Source organism: Dermacentor albipictus, unplaced genomic scaffold (genome assembly GCF_038994185.2).
Source record: "Dermacentor albipictus isolate Rhodes 1998 colony unplaced genomic scaffold, USDA_Dalb.pri_finalv2 scaffold_21, whole genome shotgun sequence".
NCBI lineage: Eukaryota > Metazoa > Arthropoda > Arachnida > Ixodida > Ixodidae > Dermacentor > Dermacentor albipictus.
The window spans coordinates 1,728,383-1,735,237 of NW_027225575.1; positions in this window are offsets into that span (position 1 = coordinate 1,728,383).

Consider the following 6,855-nt stretch of genomic DNA (forward strand, 5'->3'; position numbering starts at 1 on the left):
AGCCAGCCACAACTATGCTCGAATGCAAGAGCAGTTGCTTCCGCCTATAAGTGCAGTCTTGACTGGCTTTTGTTAATGACAGTCTCAATTAAGGTTGCGATAGAGAGAGGCTGTGGCTCGTTGTTGTTAGTGATGGCTTCCATGCAGCCTGCGTTACAGCAACACAGCACTTCTTGAATGGGAGCAGCCACTAACAATGGTCAGCCACGGGCTCACTCAAACACAGCCTGCGTAAAAGCCATCATTAAGAAAAGCCAGCCACAACTATGCTCGAATGGAAGAGCAGTTGCTTCCACCTGTAAGTGCAGTCTTGGCTGGCTTTTGTTAATGACAGTCTCAATTCAGGTTGCGATAGAGAGAGGCTGTGGCTTGTTGTTGTTAGTGATGGCTTCCATGCAGCCTGCGTTACAGCAACACAGCAGTTCTTGAATGGGAGCAGCCACTAACAATGGTCAGCCACGGGCTCACTCAAACACAGCCTGCGTAAAAGCCATCATTAAGAAAAGCCAGCCACAACTATGCTCGAATGCAAGAGCAATTGCTTCCGCCTATAAGTGCAGTCTCGGCTGGCTTTTGTTAATGACAGTCTCAATTCAGGTTGTGATAGAGAGAGGCTGTGGCTCGTTGTTGTTAGTGATGGCTTCCATGCAGCCTGCGTTACAGCAACACAGCACTTCTTGAATGGGAGCAGCCACTAATAATGGTCAGCCACGGGCTCACTCAAACACAGCCTGCGTAAAAGCCATCATTAAGAAAAGCCAGCCACAACTATGCTCGAATGCAAGAGCAGTTGCTTCCACCTGTAAGTGCAGTCTTGGCTGGCTTTTGTTAATGACAGTCTCAATTCAGGTTGTGATAGAGAGAGGCTGTGGCTTGTTGTTGTTAGTGATGGCTTCCATGCAGCCTGCGTTACAGCAACACAGCACTTCTTGAATGGGAGCAGCCACTAACAATGGTCAGCCACAGGCTCACTAAAACACAGCCTGCGTAAAAGCCATCATTAAGAAAAGCCAGCCACAACTATGCTCGAATGCAAGAGCAGTTGCTTCCACCTGTAAGTGCAGTCTTGGCTGGCTTTTGTTAATGACAGTCTCAATTCAGGTTGTGATAGAGAGAGGCTGTGGCTTGTTGTTGTTAGTGATGGCTTCCATGCAGCCTGCATTACAGCAACACAGCAATTCTTGCATGGGAGCCGTCATTAGGAACGGTCAGCCATGGGCTCACTCACACACAGCTTGCGTGAAAGCCATCATTAAGTACAGCAAGCCACAACTATGCTTGAATGCAAGAGCAGTTGCTGCCGCCTATAAGTGGAGTCTTGGCTGGCTTTTGTTAATGACAGTCTCAATTCAGGTTTCAATAGAAAGAGGCTGTGCCTAGTTGTTGTTAGTCATGTAGCCTGCATTGCATTAACAGCTTCTTGCTTTCTTATTACAAACTTCTTGGTGTCATCCACCACAAAGCCAAAATTACACAATGCAAAGAACAAAAATTATGAAATACTAGTTAAATATATGAGCAAATAATTTGTTTTCTTTTTGAATGAGATATACGCATGGTAGCTTTTCTTCATAGCAATTGATCATTCCATTCCAAAGCAAATTGAGAGTTCCACACCATGTTTTGTTGCCCACAAGTTGATATTGGCAATGTGACTGCATGCCACCATACGAAAACCTTTGTGGAACTCTTAGTAAACAGCTCCACTGTGAAATTTGGCTTTTACAGCTGGTATATGCCCATGGTAACAAACCACCGTTGAAAACCCTATATGGTATATTCTAATAAACACAAAGAATAGGACATAAATGTGCTGAGAAACAGCACCATTATTGGATAGTTTATAAGTGGAAGAACATGGCAATCAGGCACCATGTAGCACTTAATTTCTCTTCACCTCTCAAGCTGTCGAGGTTCTGTAGCAGTGTGTCACGAAGGATTAAGAAACTGCATTGCAAAAAGTAACATGCCGAGTTTGTAGACTGTGCTGTTGGAGTAGCCTATAAAATTCCGTCATCATGTCGCAACATATACTTTGGCCAGACTGGCCGCTGCATTAATGAGCACCTGGAGGAGCATCTGAGCAGTCTTTACTGACACAAACGACCTGGCACCTAACAGGGCATTGCAAGATGTGCACCTGGCAAGCTCGACTCAAAGGTACATCGATATGGATCCAGGGTACTCCTGCCCAATAATTGCCTGTAGCGTTTTTTGTAGATTACTTTGATCAGAATATGCTTGCGCTTCTTATGTCTGGGTTCCTGTAACTAGAACCGTGACATAATAAAGGTGCCAGTTAAAACTATGATTTATTGCTGCTGTTGTTCTGCACAACGTTGCATTTTGTTTACTAGAAACTTCTGTTTGATATCACTCCCTTGATCTTTGCGATGTAATGGCAGTTTCTCCACTCATGCTTTTTATGTCTGGAATGTATTTTTATGTCTAGCACACTTCTATACCTACTTACAAAGATTAAAAAAGCTTATAAAAACTTTTAGAAGTAAGTATAGAAGTGTGATGTACTGAAGATGTTGGTTGACAGTATTGCCAATTGCCCTTTCTCTTTGTGTCTTCCTGTTTGCACTAAGCATTGTTATGAATACGCATGAATTAGTTCTTCAATGCATCCTGCTGAGTAAAAGCACTGCAATTACAGAACATAGTTGACAAATGAAAGCAACCAAATATGCTCATGTTGCACTTCAGTAATGCCTTTTATTTGGCACCTTTTTTGCTGTAAAATGCAATACAATGCATTGTACATCCATTTCAATGCATTAATGAGATTAATGAGTAGAAGCACCATTTCATCAACTCCACAAGTCACCACAAAAGTCTAACATAAGAAAATACTTTAAAACATGCACAGTTGCTCACAGCTGTGTAATGCTTATATGTATATTCTCAATGTGAACTTCATCTGTAATGCGCACTTTCAGGGCACTTACCCCTATCACATCTCTTTGAAGTCTTGCTGGGTACAGTTGACACTAACTTTGTTGTTTTCATTTTGTCCGCTTGAAAAATATAGCATAACTAAACTGATTTAAGGTTGTCCAAAATGCGTAGTCATCTTTGTAATAAGTATACTTCGTCATTCTGCTTGAATTGAACTAATTGCATTTGTTTATGCGTTGTGTGATTTACTACAAACCAAATTAGGTGACATCTGAATCCAAGCTGGTTGGCCCAACAAAATATTTGGAATTAAAAGAACATGTGGCAAAGAGGAGTGTTCTTCGCTAGTTCAAGCCACTTGCAACACCGCTCTGTATGTTCGTTTGTCACTGGTACTTGGTTACAAGACCTGAGCTGCCTATTTTATTCTCTTGTTAGAAGTCGTCAGTCTGCACTAGTGAAGAAAGCATAGCGAGGGTTGACATAGTTTGTGTTCCTCACCTTGTAAAGGTACAGTGGGTCAAAAAACACATGTGCAGTGTCTTCAACTGTGACATTGTCAGCCGTGTTTTCCACGACAAAAGCATGCATGTGGTCGTCAAAATACTTTGTTTCAAAAATTGAACTGAAAAGAAAATATTTCTGGTCACAGGACACAATCAACACAACCTGGGCAAAGTGTGGAAGGTCATCATCTGGTACAAAGAGTGGCAGTATACAACCCACATTGATTTTTCTTTCACACACTTTGACAGAAGTCAAACTGTTCACATCTGCCATATGCATGTCAAGCTCATGCAGTCTGTCCTTCAAAAGGTCTGGTAGTGAGTTTATGTCCATTCTTGCACTACCTGTAGTAGCCACAGATTCTAGTGGTTGGGTTAATGAGTACATGAACTGCATCTGATGTCGGCAGCTCAGGGTTCCACAAATGTTCTTAAAGTTACGAGTTTTCCTTGCAACTGTTTTGAAAAATTGATGTTTTGCCTCAAAACGCATACAGGACAACTTGCACAGAGGACCATACAAAAGAATAAGCCTGGGGTAATGGATCATATAGTGCATTTTCGGAATGATTTTTACATTTGGAAAGGTTTCTCTAAATGCAATGTAAAAATCATCAATGAGGACTTGCAATTGCGCAGCTGCACCACAGCACAGTTGTGGTGCAAGTACAATGTCAACAATTGCACGCAATGCAAGGTACACATCATATGCAGCATTTCCCTTTGCAACTACATCGCCCACAAGCAGTGAAAAGAACCGAAAAAAACAAAGCTTTTCAGCAGCAGAACCTTTTATGGCTGATGTGCCAAACACTGAGTGATAGGACAGAGGAGGTAGTCGTGATTTTTTCTCCCCTCCTTGCAAGGGAAATGAGCTAAGCCTCTCATTTAGCTGATCAAGAGTGAACACACGGCATGACATAATGTGGCGCAAGATGTGTTTCATGGCAAACGGAATGACTCCTTCGAACAGGTCATGCATAACATCAGGCGGAAGGCCTTTCGTCACATCAAATGACTGAAGTGAACTTAGACAGCTTTCACCACTGATGCCATAAACATTGCTGAGGCTTGAATCAGTCTTCAACAGATTAATATGTTGAGTATGCATTTTCTGTGTTCGAATGATAAACTCTTCTTCATTCCACTTCTCACTGATGTCCTCTTTCTTTGCCAAGCAGAAACGGCAGATTGGCCCCGATGAAAAGCATTCTCGGAAACCGCCAATTTGATGGCTAGACAAGTTATCTCCACAGACATAAAGAAGAGAGCCTTTAACGAGTTCTCCATCAATCGCAACTCCTTGGGATTCTAGCTGCTGTATGTCCTCAAGTAATGGTTGGACAATTCTGTGCAATGTGAATCTGGCTACAGTGGAATTTTTCACAAGAAGAACAAGGTGCTTGCTGTCAACTTTCGAGCGAAATTGGGGTGGCAAGTTTAGAATTGTTAGATATCCAGCCAAGACTTTGTGTTTTCCACGCTTGCTTCCAATGGGATTGCAGACTTCAAATTCATCAAAGTACAGCTGTAGAGCAAGAAGTTTCTGATTGCTGGCATTCTTGAACAAGCAGTGCTCCTTGAAGTACATGCCATCAGACACATCCTGTAGAAGAGTTGAAGAAGGTTTGCGATTTGTTTGGAAAATGTCATGGGCACTTGAGACAGCCTTTAATGTTTCCAAAATTGGAATGTATTCATAGCTGTCAGAAGTACCTTGATCTTCAAGGTATACTGTTTGTGGAGGAACAAACGTATGTGAAGTTTTCCACCAGTTTTCTCGGCCTGTTTTTGTTCTGAGCTGCTCAAGTTTTGTAATAGTGGTTGCATTGAAGTCTGCTCTAAATTCTGAAATGAAGTTTATCATATCATTCGTAACTTCATTCAAGGTGCTCTCGGGTAACTGCCTGCCTTCTTGCCACTTTAGTAACAACGAAGACAGAACCATAGCACACTGAACACTGCTGTCAGGAGTGCCAACATCAACACGCTGACCACTGGTGTTAAAAATATCAACATCCAAGCACGCCTGTTCAGCTGCTTGCCCAACAGGCTGGGTAGGATAAGTTTGTAGTGTTTCTTCGAGGTTGTCAGCACGGGGTGCCAAGGATGCATCAGCTGTGGTTGTCTGGAGGAACAGATGATTGTGGTGACGGCTGACATGTTTACGGAAGGAGCTATAAAGCCTATAAGTTTTTTCACAGCCTTCCAAGTCACACTTCCAGTTGTCCTCCGTGCCATGCCAAGTGCAGAAATGACAAAAAAGAGATGACAAGGAGTGGGTCCTCTGGTGGCACCGGTTGCAAGCATATGTGTCCATGCGTGATGTACTGGCTGCAACACAAGATTACTGAATAAGCGTAACTTCCCCTCTTACGTAACTACAAAAGCCATAAAATTATCAGGCAGCAGCTGCAGCAATCCCAATAAAGAAGGCCTGTTGTTGAGGCCTGTTGGATTTTTCAATGGGATCCAACTGGTTCCAATTAGACATCATAGGAGGGCCAAGCTCCAATTTGGCTTCATGCAAAGTCCAATTAGTTCAAATTGAGCATCATGAAAAGTTCAGTTGGTTCCAGTTAGACATCACTGGAGGTCGCATGGTATGACAATTGGTCCCAAGTGGACACAATTGATGTGTAATATTGTGAAACAGCAAAGTAGTTTATACTAATATTAGCAGAATTATAATGTTAGTTTTCAAGTAGAAGATCTTTGTATTTTGGTGTGATCATTGGATAGAACAATTCAGCTTTCCATCAAGATAAATATCTCTCTTGAAATTTTACCTATTTCTCATGAATCACTGGCATCACTTTGTCAATTAATTATTGCTTACATATATAGCACCTGACATCTCTCTCATATAGTGAAATGGTGAATATTGGTTGTCAGCGAAGAGAATTGTCACAGTGTGTGTTCATGCATGAGCATGCTTCTCGAAATGAGTTTCGAGTATATCGGTATTATGTTGATGTGAGGGCCAATCTGGGTTTCATTTCTTTTCCAACTTTTTTTCCATGATGGTCCCAAAGAGTCCAATTCAGAGGCCAATTGGGTTCGACTGTGTTAAAAAAAAAATTGGTCCAATTGTTTTTGTAGGATTTTTCCAATGGGCTTCCTAAAGCAGAATTGCAAATATCTAATTAGTTCCGAATGGAAATTTCCAATTTGTTCGAGCGATTCTTGCTTTTTAATACTGGGATGCCATTTGCAGATGTGGAAGTTGATATACATATAAAAAAAACTCACTATCTTGGAGTCATTTCAACGCCAAGAGTCGGATAAAGAGAATGACAAACAAGAATGTTATTTGTAGTATATAAAAAAAAAGATCAAGACGACCCCCCCCCCCTCTTTCTCATATGCCGACCGACAGGTGCTGCACTGCACGTGCAGAGAGCCCCACAAGAAACCAATGAAATGTTTATGAACCACTGCATCT